This window comes from Dermacentor albipictus, chromosome 8 (assembly GCF_038994185.2).
Source record: "Dermacentor albipictus isolate Rhodes 1998 colony chromosome 8, USDA_Dalb.pri_finalv2, whole genome shotgun sequence".
NCBI classification, from domain to species: domain Eukaryota; kingdom Metazoa; phylum Arthropoda; class Arachnida; order Ixodida; family Ixodidae; genus Dermacentor; species Dermacentor albipictus.
Window position 1 is genome coordinate 100,119,116 of NC_091828.1, and position 16,995 is coordinate 100,136,110.

Consider the following 16,995-nt stretch of genomic DNA (forward strand, 5'->3'; position numbering starts at 1 on the left):
CGGTCGCGCCCGCCCAGCAGACGGAACGAAACCGAACCTCTTCCTTCCGCCCCGGCCGCGCGCTCGGAAACCACGCGGTCCGCCGGCGGCCACGTGGTGAGCGAACGGAGGCGGGGCTCAAGGTGACCACGTGACGCGTACGAAGGGGGTCCACGTGGTACGATCACGTGATTGGCGAGCGGGCGCAAAAAGAGCGCGCGCGCACGCCTGCTGGCTTGATTTGAGCGCGAGCGATCGCGCCGCCGCCTGCGGAGAGAAAGAGAACTTTAGCTCAGAGAGGGAGAGAGAGCAAAACGGCAAGGAGTTGCATGGCGCGAGCCTGAACGGCGCTGAGGGCGAGGGTACGGATCCCTTGGCTCGCGCGAAGAGGACATTGGGGTGGAGGGTATAACACGGGGAAGCGAGCGAGCCGGCGCAGGCTGGTTTTGCGGGCCGCTTCGTTGTGTTTGTTTCGTATTTTAATGACGAGCGCCTTTCTCTCTCCCGTCGCGCGCAGCTCTTCCCCCCAGTCCTCCTCCTCCTTTTCCTCGTTTCAAACTCTCTGTCACTCTGTCTCTCTCTCTCTCTCTCTCCCATTTCGTTTTCTTTCTTTTTCTTTCCACCCCCTCTCCCTTCCACCGGATTCTTCAGCTTTCTCCGGGGCGCTGTTTGTCTTTTGTGCATCTGTTGCCAGCGGCCTGCCTGCCTGCCTGCCTTGCCACAGGCGTCGGCACAGCCACAGCAGCCAACTGCCGCCGCTGCGCTCTCGGTTGTTGGTCGTCAGCGGCGCGCGTGCCGAAGCCAAGTACTACCTCCACTCTGCGGCCGCCCGGCGTAGAGAGAGGAGACGAGCGGCAGTTTTTTTGTCACACGGCGTGCAACGTAGCTGCAGCAGCGGCACCTCGGCGGTAACTTTTGCTTCTGTTCACGCCCCCGGAGGACGACGCAAGCCGGCGAGTTCGAACCCGAGCGAGTTGGAGACACACAGAAGAAAGGAAAAGTGCGTGTGTGTGCGTGCGCCTCGTGCTTTTTTCGAGAGGGAGAGAGACTCGCATCCCGCGACCAAGCGGGACCCGGCACTATGGGTTAGACTACCGAAAGAAGTATTTGTAAAACCCCGCTGCCAGTTGAATCGCGCTGAACGATTGGTTCTTTTTTTTTTCTTCTTTTCTTTCGTTTCCTCTTATTCTTTTATCGTGTTTTCTTCCTCTCTCTGAGCTGAAGGTTCTCTTAGCCCGTTCCTGTGCGGAGGACTTGTGTGTGTTTATCGTCGCGTTAATTTGCGCCGGCTGCCTTCTTGAGCTACCGGAGGGGAACAAGAGGAGTTTGTTCGTCGACAGTGTCTGCGGGAAGCTGAAAAAACAAAAACAAATAGGAAAGAAAACAAGAAGCAAAATAACATAGGGGGAGTTCCGTTCTCCGTCGTCATGTTGCTCCGTGCTGTTCTACAGGTGGTTTTTTTTCGTGCCTGTGTGGGGCGGGTGAGTGGGCGCCCGTGTTTGTGTGTGTGTGTTTTTTTTCTCAAGTGCTAGCACGCGCCTGTGTTTCGGTGTTCCACGGTGTTCCTGGGGCCCGGCCGCAAGGATTATTTTGATCAGCGACGTCGAAACATCGGTGTTTGTTGGTTGGGGGGTTAAGCCGCGTTGCTCGATGCTTCGTGGCGGATAGCGGCGAAGTACGCAGACCGGCTATCTCTCTTCGGCTCTCCGACTGTGTTGTGCGACGCCGAGTTAGTGTGTGCGTGTGTGTGTGTGTGCGCGCGGCTCGTGGCCGTCTTCGAAAACATGATATCGGGCGCCTCTCGAAGGCGCCGTAGTCGTCCAACCTCGACTGCCGCCGCTCCGCGCTACCTCCGACGCCGCTGCGACGTCGCGGCGAGCGATCCTGCTCGCACTTCGCGGCGGCCCACATGACGCGGTGTGCTGGTGACGCTGCTATGATAGCCGCCGGGCTGAGGAATTCCAACGTCGAGCCGACGAAGTCAACCGCCGTCAGCCCCAAGCCAGCCGGCGAGGGGATAGTGACGCGTCCCTGAAACGAAAAAACAGCAACAACCAGACCCGTGAGTACCGTAGATCTGTTTGTAGTACAGTGCGAACGCCTAGCTCTTCCTTTCTTTCGTTTTCGTGTTTTTCGTGTGTCTAAAAACCACCTCTCGAAGTTCATTCCGTCGCCCTCGTGAGCATTACGAGACGCGCTATGTGTAATGCCACATATCGAGAGCATTATGTCAGCCTATTATCCACGGACTGGTAGCGAATGCAAGCTGTGCCGGGCCCGCTCGCTTTTCTTTGGCAACGGAGTCGAGTGACTCAGCCCTCGGGGAACGGCAACGGCGGTGTTACACATGCGAGTCCGGCCAACAACGCATATTACGCATGCATTCGTTCACACACGCCCCCTTTTTGGCTCCGTCGTTGCCGTGTTGTGCTCCTAATTCGAGTGGTTTGGCAGAGGCGGTCGCCTTTCTTCGCGTCGTTTTTCTGGAAGCCAATTTTTGTTTGTCGTTCCGGGTGGCCCGAAACTGCCGGCATATAGGGAGCCTGCGTGCAAGAAGGTTTGCACGAAGGCTTCCTACGTGCATGCTGGAAGTTTCCTGGGGATCTCTCTCTCTCTTCTTTTTTTCTCTCGAATTCCGCTGCTTCGTAAAGTTTCAACAACACCTGCAAAAAAATTGCTGTTGCCGTTTTTAATTTCGTTTTTCGCTCGCCCAGTGCGGTTTCTCGCGATTGAGTAGTCGTTCGTGCCCTAATTGTGCCTTATTTTTAACTTCACAACGCCTTCTTCTTTGCATACGCCGTGGTTGTCGCGTGTGGAAGGAACTAGCCCGATTAAGGATATTGCGGCAGCGATCGGCGCCCAGATTAGATACGGAAGCATTACACGAGACCGGCATTATTCCTTTAGCGCAGAACGTGCATTTTTTCCTGAACGCGTCATATCTGGACAGTTGAGGCTCCAACGGGAAGTTTTGATGCGTCTCGCCGGTTATAATCGGGTTCGCTGGTGTACCCTCGAAGTATCATGCACGACGACAGGCATACCGCGTAACGTTTTTGTTTATTAAAAAAGAAATGTCCTGCAGGCGGCTGGTCGCAAACTAGGGAGAGGCATAGCGCGGCCATGTTTACGGACTCGACCTTCTTTTATCTGTCGCCTGGCCCCCTACGAGAGTGCGGTTGGCGCGCCAACAAAAAAACTGCGTTGTAGCCGTTGCGCCGACCTTCCGGCTCGCCTCCTAATGACGACGCGCTTCGCCAAGAACGCGTTTTTTTTTTCGAGCTCGCTCGCGTTTGTGCGTGCGCGTCGACGGCTTGTGGTCGCGCGTAAGGAAGGGTGAGATCGTTGGGATGCGCCGGTTATTTCCCAGATTTCTCACAGTTACAAGTAACGCTGACTGCACACTTTAGCCGCGGGTTGCGAGGTTGCTCGATTTCGCTGGGCCGTCGACGACGACGCGGCTCTGTTCAGACCTGCGACACTCTTTTTGACAGACGACGTCTCGTGCAGGTGCAACACTCATTGCAGACGACGTCTTGCGTAGGTTCAATACTAGTAGCAGACGAAGTGTTGTGCAGGTGCACCACTCGCAGCAGACGCAATCTTGTGTGGATGCAGCGTGTCATTGCAGACGACGTCTTGTGTAGGTTGAGTGCCAGTAGCAGACGAAGTGTTGTGCAGGTGCATCACTCGCAGCAGACGAAATCTTGTGTGGATGCAGCGTGTCATTGCAGACGACGTCTTGTGTAGGTTGAGTACTAGTAGCAGACGAAGTGTTGTACAGGTGCAGCACTCGCAGCAGACGAAATCTTGTGTGGATGCAGCATGTCATGGCAGACGACATCTTGCGTAGACGCAGCGCTTTCAGCAGGCGACGTCGTCTTTTAGATACGCAGCTCACATAGAAGACGACGCGTTTCTTAGGTGAAGCAATGTGCAAGGAGACGACGTCTGGTCCTGATGCGAACGAACTCGGCCAATGAAAGTGTTTCGTAGATGCAGCGTTCTTAGCTGACAACGTCTTTTGTATTGATGTGACACGCTTGGCAGACGTCTTAAGATTGTGGTCAAGAAAAAGAAATTCTGGACAAAATAATGCCGCTCTTGGACTGCTTTTTGATTGTTGGGAACGGAGAAAGTGACAGGGGAGGCTTGCGTATTGAATTTTATTTCCAAAGTCTTGTGAAACAACAGTTGCAATCTGTGCTTACATTAAAGAGCCGATGACTTAGTGAAGTTTCGTAATCGAGGTGTTTTTCTGTCACCATAATGCTAAACAAGGAAGTGACTAAATGCTATATTCCATGGGACCATCGTCTGTAACGATTTCAAGCCCAGTTGTGCGCCTGTACGTACTCGATTGCGCATCTGTCTCGGAAGCGAGGCATCAGAGGACAGTTTCGATTAATTGGACATACTTTCACATTATAGTCCAAAACCGAAGAGGTTTGGTCGACCTGGTTAATCAGCGCAGCTACGATATACACTGTCTTAATGCATTCACGAAATGTTTCAGCAAATAACAGATATGAAAGTCAGAGGAGCAATGGGTGTACAACTTAACAACAGGGTTTTGGTAGCGGTTCGCTTGCTTGCTTTGCGGGAAAGGTTAATACCCAGGAGGTTGTAAAATGTGCCTTTTGTTGCTGTCCGTGTCCTTTTTTACGTGCTAGTGCGATGTCCCCTTATACGAATAACCACCAACTAGCCCAGCTTTCTGCCTTAAAAGGTTGTAAAATATCATTGGTTAACACTGCGACTTGAAGTGCGCGCATGCTAGCGGGCCTCTCCCGTAAGTGGTATAATCAAAATCATGCGTAGGGCGATCTTAATTCGAAGTGTACGTGTATACACACCTCGCAGATGTCTTACAATACGGTTTTCAAAGCAGAATTTACCCGGCTATTGCTTACCGCGGTTGCCGTCGTGCAAATACCTCGCGAAGAGAAAATATAGTATTACGTGCTTGATGGCAACATCGTACATCGCTCTCCCGGAAAAACAGCCCGATGCTCTGTCCATGAGGACACAATGGCACGCATACGACGTTTTGTGTAGATGCAGCAGTTATGTAACCGACATCTTATGTAGATGTAGCACTCATAGCAGACGAAATCGTGTGTAGAGGCAGTACGTGTTCATTCATAGCAGACGACGTCTTCTGTAGGTGCAGCCTTCATGTAGCCGGCGACGTCTTGTGTAGATGCAGCAATCTTAGCAGACGAAATCTTGTGTAGCTGCAGGGCTCATTCATAGCAGACGACGTCTCGTGTAGGTGCAGCGCTCTTAGCAGACGAAATATTGTGCAGGTACAGTGTTTATTCATAGGAGATGACGTCTTGTGTAGATGCAGCAAACTTAGCCGACGAAATCTTGCGCATAGGTTCACTGCTCATTCACATAGCAGACGACACGTCTCGTGCAGATGCAGCGTATGCAGGTACCTCGCACAGAGAGTTTAGCTCTTTGTGCTAACGCTAACGCGAGTTTAGCTCTTTGTATGACAACTGGCGCTTGCGTCACGTGACGTCGCCTACCGTGCGCGCCATTTTGCATTATACGTAGACCACAGACGCAAGAATGAAGCGGGCGAATAAAATAGGCACTATTACCGCGACTTTCGCGTCGTTTTCCGCACATCTATATATACCTCTCCTCGCCATTCCTCCCCCGACAAACGTGAAACGGCGCCATTGTCCTCCTGTCACCATGCACTAGGTCGACGTTTAACATAGTGTATTCGTATGAAGAGCCGCGTATGTGGATAGATTGCGAAAGGCGTAGTGCACAAACATATGTCACATTGCATTAAAGTCGTTGCCTGCCTTGTGTATAGACGTAACCGTTGCTTGAGATTACACGTTGCGTAGGATGATAATCGAGACACTTGTACGCGTGGCGGGTGGTTGCATAACATTTTATTAACACCTTCATGAAAGCTCCGCCTAACATAGATCCAACAGGTGTGTATGATCTACATATATGCACATACGCTCGTACATTGTAATTCGTGTATTGTATAACATCGCGCGCTACTTCTGGAGGCAGTGTAATCGAAGGCGCGTAAGTGGGTGGATCCTGTTAAGGCTGTCGCATTACAGTATACCTCAGCCCCGTAGCATGAGCACCGTCAATAAACTTTTTTATGTAAATGCACTCTGTTAAACGTCGACGCTGTGATGACAGGAGGAGAGCACATGTCAATAAACCTTTTTTATGCAAAAGCACTAAATGTCCCATTACGCGACAATCCCCCCTTTCCCCCCCCCCCCCGTCATCGCCGCCGAGCGATGGTTACCAAAAATGGCCGATGGTGAAAAGAGTAAAACAAAAAAACACGTATTAAAGGAAATGCTCGGATTGAAGTCAAATTTGTCAGGGTGCATGGTTCCTGTAAACAAAACAAATGAATCGCTTTGAAAAGGAAATGTTGGTCTGGCTGGGAATCAAACCCGGGACTCCCGAATTCCCCGACGCCCCGGCGGCGCCACGGTTCTGCTTGCCAGAAGGCGTGGCCTAGTGAGTGCGTCATTGCACACGTCACGTCGAAAGGCGTGGCCTAGTTGTTTGCGTCATTGGGCACGTGACGGCGCAGCCGATGGGGAGGAGTGGCGCCATGTCGCGAGTGTATAAAATGACTGTATAAATTATTAAAAAAAAGCATCAAGGTCCAATTGAATTCCACTGAGCGGTCCCTCGAGGTTAGGGGCTGCTTGCGGTCAAGCGAGCGCATTCGGATGCTTGGCGAAGTTAGAACGCAGACAAGAGCTTGCACAGATAAGGCACGTGCGTAAAGAAAAAAAAATTCCACCAAAGGGACTGTAATGCTTTCTTTCTCATTCCCTATGAAGCACGATCTTCATACCTTCTTTCTCACCTATTGCATCCCCTTGCCCCTCCCCCAGTACAGGGCAGCCAACCGGAGATAATCTGTGGTTAACCTACCTGTCTTTCCTTTGCCTCTCTCTCTTTTCTCATTCCCACACGTAAGCAGTCTTAAGTGGCCCTGCCGTCTTTTCCCCAGTGGCGTAAATAATGTTACGACTGCAGAACTTGCCGTATGAAACCTGTACGAGGAGCAATCTGCTTAAAATGGCAATAACCGTGACCCGGCTCACGCTTTGGTCTTGGCGCGGTTCCGTTGGCACGCAAACAGATGTTGGCGCGTAAAACCCCACAATTTACAGCGAGCAATCCAGTGCCACGTCGCACGCGTACTTCTCTCGCGGCAGCACCAGAATAGAGCTTTAGTTTAGGGGACGCAAGCGGCTTGCGTAGGCAATAACTAGGGGCGACGGTACTGCGCATGCGCGGACCCCTACGTCAGCGCCTGCGCAGTGCTGTCGCCCCTAGTTCTTGCATACGCAAGCCGCTTGCGTCCCCTAAACTAAAACTCTCTAATAGCTCTTTGAGACGAGCACACTGTAAAATAATATACACCCTAAAGTGAGAAAGTGTGTAAATGTGTCTATAACTCTCACCCGTAGGGTGTTATCTATATAACGGACACCCTAAGGGTGTGAGTTAGACACATTTACACCTTTTTTTTTCACTTTTTAGGGTGTAAATTATTTTACAGTGTAGCGCGGCCCCTGAGGTCGCGCATATCGAGAGAGCTGCCTGCACGTGCCCTCGCACGCACGTGCTCACTCGGTCAAGTTTCCGTTGGGCCACCGACGTAGTAACGAAACGGGCGAATGGCAGTCCACCTTTGTACCACTGCATATCGCGTCACAGTCGTCTTCCGCCGGGCATCTCTGCTCGCAATTCTTTCCTCGACAAAACTTTCAACGATCACAGCTACAGAGCCCCCCCTCAACCCCCTCCCTCCTCCCGTGTCACCCAGTCGCGATGCTTTCAGGAAGCGGAGCGCTGCTTTGAAAGCCATATGCGGGTGGTCTTCGGTTGAGACCGCGGATCCAGAGGCCGTCGTTTCGAACGATGGGGACGTGCGGTTGTCAAATGCGCCAAGCACGGCGGTGCTCTTTGCCCACTCGAGCTCGGCCAGGTGGGAGGCGGTTCTCCGCAGCTCTCTTCTGGCTGACCAACTCAGGGCGGTCCAGCGGGCCCACGATGCGGCCGAGAGGCTCGGCCTTCCGGTTCCCACGTGGGAGCGGCCCGCTTCGTGGCGACTCACGATATGCAGGACTTCATTAAAATTTTACCATACCATACTGGAACGAGGAGCCTCGCGAAAGTAGATGCGAAAGTACTTCTCTCCGCACCCGCAGGCATCAAATCTGGGTAAACTTCCGCAATTCCCCCTTTTTGAGAAAGGAGTACAGTACATATAGGCATTCGTGAATGCCACTCCAAGTCATATATGACGTAGGAGGGTGTTACGTCACGCCGTCGACGAGGAGTGCCGAAACCGCGGAGCTGTGTGTGGATGGAAATCCAGGGAACAAAGTCCGCCGGTTGGTGAAGTCCGACGAATTACAAGTCACCCGTGTCGGGGTAATGCGTCGCTCGATGGTTCTGCCGAAGCCATCCAAGCTTCGACGCCTTATGTGTTACCTTTGAGCCCCGTCATGATTGATGTATCGTTTATGCTGCGCTGAGTATGATGCCTCAAAGTTCTGATTCTGGCACGGTAAACTTCAAGGCGCATTCTTAACAGGCCTCTGATACATCGGGAGCAGAGTTTCAGATGTGAATAGTTGAGAAAACTGATTACTATTGAATTACCAAACTAATTATTTTTTTGCTACTTGAATAACACTTCCCTTTATATTTGTATAGTATTTTTCTTCGTGGGAAGAAATGAAGTTTAACGAGCTGTTCGAATTTGACTCGATGTGGTACTGTGTTTCGGGTTTACAGGGTTAAGTAGAAGTGCTCTAACACTGGTCTAACGCAGGATGTGTTTGTCTAACCACTGTTTATCACTTCGTCTGCTTCTTCCTATAAACATAGACTTGATCGAAATATCAAATAAAACAAATTTAATTCAATGCGGATCAACGGTTGTCTAAAGGCAGCTTCTGCGTTTACGTAGCATATCAATAGCAAAATCGCAGTTCCACATAAGGTTGCGCCTATCGTTGAAATGGTCGTTGCGAATGTGCGCCGTCTGGCGGTCGACGTTAGTGGATCATGTGTTATTGGATCGTCACATGCCAGGGCACGTATAGTGATAAATATCGCTGCCAACGCGTCACTTCTCCGTGGTTGTTCTTGTTGCGTCAGAGACACGGATAAAGCTGAACTCGGGCCCGACCTATTGGAAAACAATGCGCGTACATTTTCGAGCACGATTTGCATGTTGCGATGCGACAAACGGCACCTGCGTTTGCTGGCCCGCGTCTGTTTGCGTTTGAGTCGTCTGCTATCTGTACGGGCTGTTTTTTAAAGCAACGTCAAGCTTTCAGTTTAATTTTTTGTGACCCTCCAAGACATTGACTTGAGTGACAAGTTCTAGCCTATTTGTGTCAGTGTCATCGCATCCGTCTCACACGTACGTACCGTGGCCTTATATCTTCCTGCATGTCGTTTTCCTTTCCCACTCTCCTCCTCCTCCTAGGGTCTTTCTGTCTCCAGTCCCCTTTCCCATGCGCCATACCATGCGCGTGCTTACACGCCAGGAGATGTCTTCGCACTTCAATGGAGAGCTTTCTCTCTGCGTCAGCGGCCTCACGATTCAAGCGTATGACTATGTACAACGTGACATTTAGGGCTGTTGACTATGAGGAAGCTTAACCGCTTCGGAATGGGTGGAGAAATCGTTTTTTTCTCTGCGACGACCGTATCAGTTTTGACGGGGTTCGTCGCACTATATATATATATATATATATATATATATATATATATATATATATATATATATATAAATTCCTATATTTGGACTTTTGTTGACGCAATGTCTAGAGACTATCTATAGACCAAAGCCCGTAAAGTTTCTATTTCTTTTTGTCTACTTCCTCTCTGTAGACTACCTATAGACAAAAGTCAATACATTCTCTATTTTTGTGTCTTATTTGTCTATAGACTTTCTCTCATCATCATCATCAGCCTGGTTAATCCCACTGCAGGGCAAAGGCCTCTTCCATACTTCTCCAACTACGCCGGTCATATACTAATTGTGGCCATTTGTCCCTGCAAACTTCTTAATCTCATCCGCCTACCTAACTTTCTGCCGCCCCTTGTTACTCTTCCCTTTCCTTGGAATCCAGTCCGCAACCCTTAATGACCATCGGTTATCTTCCCTCCTCATTACATGCCCTGCCCATGCGCATTTCTTTTTCTTGATTTCAACTCAGATGTCATTAACTCGCGTTTGTTCCCTCACCCAATCTCTCTTTTCTTATCCGTTAACGTTACGCCCATCATCTTCTTTCCATAACTCGTTGCGTCGTCCTCAATTTGAGTAGAACCCTCTTCGTAAGCTTCCAAGTTTCTGCCCCGTACGTGAGTACTCGTAAGACGCAGCTGTTATACACTTTTCTCTTGAGGGATAATGGCAACCTCAAGAGAAAAGTGTATAAAGTGTAAAGTGTAGGCTTTCTGTAGACTAGCCTAAGTAAATGTTTATAGGCACCGTCCTAGACTTCATTGACAAATGTCTATAGGCTGTGAATAGGCTTTCAATAAAAAAAATTTTGTAAGGGCACGCCTTCAAATGACAGATTTAGTTGTCGAAATTAAAACTGCAAATAGGATGTTCGTTAACGCGCAGTAATCTTTCTCTCGCGTCACAGCGCACGCGCGTGGTTAAACTTATTTGGCGCCGACGTGTCGCACACGCAGAGTCGTTGTGTCCTCACGTGGGATATGCGGTCTGCAAGTATTTACACAGGCTCAAGTTTTCAGTTTTTGTATAAGCAGCTCAATAGTTGTCAAATAACGGCAATATCCGTGCTGGTTTCTTACCATTTAGTTATTGTTTGTTGGCCCAAAAAAAAGAACGGTGGGGATTAGCCCGGGAGTAACACTTACAGAAGCAGTCTGTGTTAGCCAGGGCGTGAAACGTTATGCGATGCGTATTACTAAGTGCAAGACGTTTATAAACGTCCTGCAGCTGTGAGGTGTTTTTTCGTGTTAACACGTGTAACACGTTCGGCTGCTCCGGTATTAGGGAGCTGTTTGTTTGGGTGCCTTAACGAAATTTCGTTTGTCAACGTCAACAAATGGCATTGAAATGTCGTTGAGCTTCTGTTGACATCTACATGGGAACACAGTATACGACTTGTCGACTCGATGATCTCAAAAACGTCGATGCGGTGTCAGCTAAAGAAACAAGTCTGCGCATTTGATCCCTGCGGAATTTCTACAAAGGCTGAGTCGGGGGACTGTTTTATTCTTTGAAAAAATATCTTGACGTTTGGGGGGTGGAAGCTCTACGAAAATGTAGCGTCACTTTGTTGCCGTTTACCAATCAAACTTTACATGTCAACACCTTTTTTTTCGGTAATTGAGAGTTACAGCGAGCTTTAGTATCGTGACGTATGAAGCGTTCACTTATTTGGCATCGATAACGAAGCTAGTTAGTAGGAACAAGTGTATCAGTAAACTATTTAATGTGTGCGGGCATTTCACGCATTGTTTCTATGGTTTAGAGGATTTGGATCTCCGTATTAGAAAAAATAAGTGACAAGTCCGAAATGTAAATTGAGTGCTCCTTTAAACACACGCCAAGGGAAAAAAAGGTAAATAAGTTAACTTCGAGAAAGTTCCTCCAGAAATGTGTTTCCAATTCGTTGCCGAAAAAAAAAAGATATGTTCATATATTAGCCGCGAAATTGATAGCCAATGTATTTTTTTCCTTCTTGAACATTGCCACCGAAACACGGCACCCATGAGGGCGATGTGACGTCGTGGGTATCGATATATTATTTTCTCCAATTCGTGCTGTTGAACTTGTGGAGAAAAAGAAGCTTCACAAAAGTTTTGATTTCGAACGTTTCCTTGCGCCTGAACGAAGCGTCACCTCTATCGATAAAGAATCAATTGGTCCCGAAGTAGACGCTGTCGAAATCCATAACGTTCATAAATCCTTTGTGTTTTGCCCAGCAGGCCTCTGCTACACCACATCGACTGACTTTCTGTTTGTTTGTGTGTGCCTAAAAGTAACGAGAACTTGGGGAGCTGGGGAATTTACCTCCGAAGGCACACACACACACACACACACACACACACACACACACACACACACACACACACACACACACACACACACACACACACACACACACGCGCACACGCACACGCACACGCGCACGCACACGCACACACACGCACACACACACACACACACACACACACACACACACACATGCCCCTTGTAGTCGCGCGTGTTTCTTTTACCTCTTTTTGCTTGTACGCTTCTCGCGCCAATTACGTCACGAGTTGTGTACGCGTCGTGTGTCTACCTTACGGTGTTCAGTGCTTTTCTTTTTGCGCGCCGTTTTTATTATTTCTCGTCGATCCGTGCCAACTGTTCCGTTGCAGTACTGTTCTTTTCTTTTTGAAATCCCTGACTTGACGTCACGCTCACTCACGGGCGCTGCGTCTCGGGCGCCAAGTTCAAAAAGGGAAATATATTTACTTAATAAATTCTCTGCATTCATATTCTATTGTATATATAGCCATACATGTTGTCGCCTGTGAAATGGAAACAGTGGTGTCGTGGGGGCCGCCTCTCCAGTCTATTATAAAGCGATGTGTTGTTGCTCTTAAATTGGCGCTGATGAGCAGTAAACAAATTTAGACTCATAGACTTTGAGCACTGTACGTTCATTTCGCAGTAGTGAGTTGATTGTCAAAAGAAAGTCAAAGTTCGTTTTCCTTTCTTTTAAAAGTTTCGCGCCAAAATCTCAGCGCCGGCACGTCATTGTGACGTCACGGATTTCGAAGTACTTTCTCGCATTTGGTCCGTCGTGGCTCTAATAAAGGTTCTCTGAACTTCCTGAGTGGTTCACTTTTCTTTGTGTGAGTACGATGTAGTCGATTTTTGCCGAAAAAGATAAGCTAGGCCCGAGCAGATGCCGCCAAGATCTGTGACGTCACTCACGGCGACATGGTGCGGCAATTTCGCGATGGCGTCGCCACCTGTTTCTGCTTTTCGCGTTTTTTCTGTCGTACCGAGCCTGTCTTTTCACGGAAATAGTGACATTTTTTTATATTGCAGAAGGTACTAATTTACTAATGCAAATGCGTTGGCCGCCCAAAGGAATCAGGCCCTCCAGGGACCGTTTCTCCATGTCGCAGACCACGAGGTGTACGAAGAATGGGAACAGCACGAAGCTGCAAACCCATCTACACGAGCCTCCTTGGTTTTATAAGGAGCAAGGGGCTTTATGAGTTCATTTAATGTCTATGCCCCTTAGCCATGCGTACAGTCAACCGCAAAAGTTTACGGGATGCAGGATCTGCCAAGAAGCTGAATTCTCGCGAAGCGTGGTTACACAGCGTCGAATTAAATGTTCCAGCACGTAGCAGCCTCCGCCACCTACACAGTGATTCATTAAATAGGAAGTGTCATGCCTTAACAGTGCAGCAATGCACATATGAAGGGGAAACCGCATCTCGTAAACTTTTGCTGTTGACTGTACATTTATTTTTACGTTCTGTGTTCTTTTTTTATTGTTAGTCGTTTAGTTTTCAGTAAAGACGTTTCATCACTCACTCACTGATGCAGGTCAGATAATTTCTTTCTTCAGTGCCCTTTTAAATGTCATATTGAATATACGCCCCTTTGTAACACACACGTCGATCACATTTATTCTCGCGTTTGTATCTTTCTTCGTTTTCGTCATTTAGTTTTCGATGAATACGTTTCAATACTTACTCGAATATACCGCTCAAACACTTCCTCTTCAGTGTCCCTTCAGATGACATTTTCTAAGCGTGAAGGTACGCGCCTTTGTAACCTTACATCGGTAATATTTATGTTTACGTTCTTTATCTTTTTTCTGTTGATTCAGTTTTCAACATATGGGTTTCGCCATTTAATCACTGATAAAGCTCAAATTATTTTTCTCTTGTGTACTCCTATGTGTTACCTTCTAAACGGGAAAATACGCCGCCTTGGTAACGCTTGCGTCGATGACAGTTATTTTGACGCCCTCTATTTTTCTTTTTCTTTTTATTGATCTAGTTTTCAATAAAAGACGTACGCGTTTCATCGCTTACCGATACTGATCGAGTGATTTCTCACTTTAGCGTCCCTTTATGAGCGCCATCGTTTAAGCGTGAAGAAAATGGGCGCCTTCGTAACGCTTGCGTCGACGACAATGCGCGCTCAGGTCCTGCCCTGCGCGACCCCAGCTTACCGATACTGCTCGAGGGATTTCTCACTTTAGCGTCCCTTTATGAGCGCCATCGCGTTTAAGCGTGAAGAAAATGGGTGCCTTTGTAACGCTTGCGTCGGTGGCGGTTATTTTGACGCCCTTTATTTTTTCTTTTCATTCATCTAGTTTTCAATAAAAGACGTAGACTTTTCATCGCTTACCGTTACTGCTCGAGTGATTTCTCACTTTAGCGTCCCTTTGTGAGCGCCATTGTTTAAGCGTGAAGAAAATGGGCGCCTTCGTAACGCTTGCGTCGACGACAATGCGCTCGAGTCCTGCCCTGCGCGACCCCAGCTTACCGATACTGCTCGAGTGATTTCTCACTTTAGCGTCCCTTTATGAGCGCCATCGCGTTTAAGCGTGAAGAAAATGGGTGCCTTTGTAACGCTTGCGTCGGTGACGGTTATTTTGACGCCCTTTATTTTTTCTTTTCATTCATCTAGTTTTCAATAAAAGACGTAGACTTTTCATCGCTTACCGATACTGCTCGAGTGATTTCGCACTTTAGCGTCCCTTTATGAGCGCCATCGCGTTTAAGCGTGAAGGAAATGGGTGCCTTTGTAACGCTTGCGTCGGTGACGTTTATTTTGACGCCCTTTATTTTTTCTTTTTTTTTTCATCTAGTTTTCAACAAAAGACGTAGACGTTTCATCGCTTACCGATACTGCTCGAGAGATTTCTCACTTTAGCGTCCCTTTACGAGCGCCATCGTTTAAGCGTGTAGAAAATGGGTGCCTTCGTAACGCTTGCGTCGACGACAATGCGCGCTCGAGTCCTGCCCTGCGCGACCCTGGCAAGCGCCATCGTTTAAGCGTGAATAAAATTGGCGCCTTCGTAACGCTTGTGTCGACGGCAGTGCGCGCTCGAGTCCTGCCCTGCGCGACCCCGGCGAGCACGCTGCTCTCACGCGCGCCCGGCGTGAACGGCGGCGCTGGCGGGGGACGTTGACTTTTACGAAGGAGCGATGCGGCATCAGCAGCCGCTGCAGGTGTTGCGCGATAGAAAGCTGTTATAAAAAAAATGGCTGTGGCTTAGGTAAGGTTAAGCCCAGGATGCGAAGCATACTAGCCTTTATTTTAGTTGTTGAACCACTGCTTGGTGAACTGCTGTTGCTTGGCTATATTTGGTTCGGCTAGACGAAGAAACAACTCATGCGTTACTCTGCTTCGCCTTCAAGAGTGGAACGCGACAGCGTTCCCGTCGACCGCCAAGGGGTGTAAGACAATGGGCTACAGGGCAGCGACTACGCGCCCCGCATTAAACGCGGTGAGCGTCGAGCAAAGCAGCGTTCGGCGCGGCAACGAAATGTGCGCCTGAGCAAGAGACGCACGCCTTAGAAACAGCGCGTTTCTAAGGCAACACCGCATTCACTAGAGGCGCTTTTGTACCGCTTTGAAGCATCGTACTCGTGGCTCAGTGGTAGCGTCTCCGTCCCACACTCCGGAGACACTGGTTCGATTCCCACCCAGCCCGTCTTGCAAGAGTTGAGCCAAAGCCACTTCTCCTCTGTCGTGACGTCACGGTGTCACGTGGTATTGAAGGCGACACCGCCGCGCCTGAGGAGCTGGGTTGAGCTCTCGTAATATGCTTCGCATAAAAAAGATGTCGGTCGCTGCTGCTGGCCGCGCTGGTTCCGCAGATTCCGTAGGCAGGCCTGCTCGCTAGCCTTGCACGCTTGAACATATGCTCTGGGAGTGTGGGTCGCTCGGCCCTGGCATTTCCCGGAATCGGTTTTTGGGAATGATCAGATCTCCAGATCATATCCCTCAAGTCCTGGCTGTCCAGTACGCCCGCCGTGATAGGGCTAGGAGGCTTGACCTCCCGGTCCCGACATGGGACTAGCCAGGCAGGTGGCAACACCTCGTACAGGAGAAGAATAAAGTTTTTTCCTCCTCCTCTGCCTCCTCCTCCGGCATGCGTATGCGCATATATGCTCCTCCCAGGGTGAATTTGGATTTAATTCTTTCATTTTTTTCTGGATTTTTTTTTAACGGGCGGAAACAGCGATTCGGTTATGAGGCACACCGTAGTTGGGTGACTCCGGGTTAATTTTGAGCCCCTGAAGGATCCTTAAGCTGCCCCGCGATACACGGGACCCGCGTGTTTTTTTTTCTTTTTTTGCATTATCTAGGCTGTCTGCTGTACGCTCTGCTAAGCCACATCGAAAAATTTGACTTTTTTTTTTGCTCCCTGAAATTTGCTATCAGAAGGGGAGTAAGGGTTACTCCTATAAGGGACCGAACTATGTATCGATTTTTCCCTCGCAATATGACAGAAAAAGCGACCATGAGAAAATTTCAGTGATACGGCCGAGAAAGTGAGCAACAGTAGAGGACAACGGAAATACACATTAAAATAGCCCTATACTATTTCTTTAAATTTTACGATGTGCATTTTTTGCAAGCGGGAGGACGAGCGCACCGCTTAGCGTTTCTTTTTTTCGTCTGTGCGGCAATACAGCTTGGCTAAAACTGTCTTCTCTCTATAGCCTCCCACGCATAGCCGCTTTCTTTATCCAGCACTGCGTGCCAGCACAGATAGCAGATTGAAAGCGTCTTGTCTCTGGGCTCGATGTAGCAACCGCTTCGTGTCTGTCGAGTGCAACGTCCCCTCCCCCCCCCCCCACTCCCAGTCTCCTGTCGCGCCAGTGTTTTCGACGCGTTCATTCCACTCGATGTTACTGGCTTCTGAGATGCGGAAGCAGTCGAGGTTGTTCTGGCTTTGCACT

At 49.1% G+C, this 16,995-nt stretch overlaps 1 protein-coding gene across 1 annotated transcript in view; it reads left to right on the top strand.

The window, feature by feature from the left end:
- Positions 1-674: 674 nt before the first annotated feature.
- Positions 675-16,995, top strand: part of LOC139048909 (receptor-type guanylate cyclase Gyc76C-like) — a 326,307-nt gene continuing 309,986 nt past the window's right edge. Inside the window, exon 1 of the mRNA XM_070523840.1 lies at positions 675-2,041. The gene's annotated coding sequence lies outside the window, so the exon portion shown is untranslated. The remainder of the gene's footprint in view (positions 2,042-16,995) is intronic.